Source organism: Coenobita brevimanus, chromosome 74, assembly GCF_032717465.1.
Source record: "Coenobita brevimanus isolate Jiangsu-jjx chromosome 74, ASM3271746v2, whole genome shotgun sequence".
Taxonomy (NCBI): Eukaryota; Metazoa; Arthropoda; class Malacostraca; order Decapoda; family Coenobitidae; genus Coenobita; species Coenobita brevimanus.
The window spans coordinates 18,386,745-18,387,549 of NC_137027.1; positions in this window are offsets into that span (position 1 = coordinate 18,386,745).

The window sequence follows — 805 nt, forward strand, 5'->3', positions numbered from 1 at the left end:
AGACGTGAGAGGTGTAAGGCTGAGAGGAAGACCACGAATAGGATGTATGGATAGTGTGAAGAGAAAGTTAGATGGGAGAGGGATGGCTGTTGAGCGAGGAAGAGTGACTGTGCATAATAGGAATGATTGGAGAGAACTGTGAATGAATAAATGCTGAAGCGGCCCTGAGGGGATATTGTCCCACATTTGGACTGATCAGCTGATCAGGTCAGGTACGGGTAAGGGGATGGGTCCATTATGATATGGCAAGGGTGAACCAGCTTTGCTGTTGGGCCCCGCTGCGGATGTTGCTGATTGCACTGCGCAGTTGACCTTATGTGGTGTGATGCAGTGGGGATCTGTCCCTTCTACTCCTGGGGCTAAGATACGAATAAATGTGTGTGTAGATGGGTAAACTGGGAGTGTGTCGTCCTGTCTCGGCTACCCCCCATCTTTGGGGGAAGCAGCCTAGGTATATAGTACAGTATTGTCAGTCTATTCACTAATCAGGTTTTGGTTAGGGCAGACTAGGTGAGGTAAAATTAAACCCTCACATGTTTGAATTTGGTTAAGTCAGCCATATATTCGATTAGGTTCGGTCAGGCTTAGATAAAATTAGGCTTTGTTAGGCTGTGTTAGTTTAGACTGAGTTAGCTTAGACTGAGTTAACTTCGATTAGCATAGGTTAGTATTTCATTATTCACATAATACATCCTAAGACGTAAAATATAAACTATCTGGAAGCGAATGACGTTGTAATATATTTATTTTTGCTGCAACAAGAAGATTATTTTCAACTTAGGAAATTTCTCCTGCATTTCAAGGG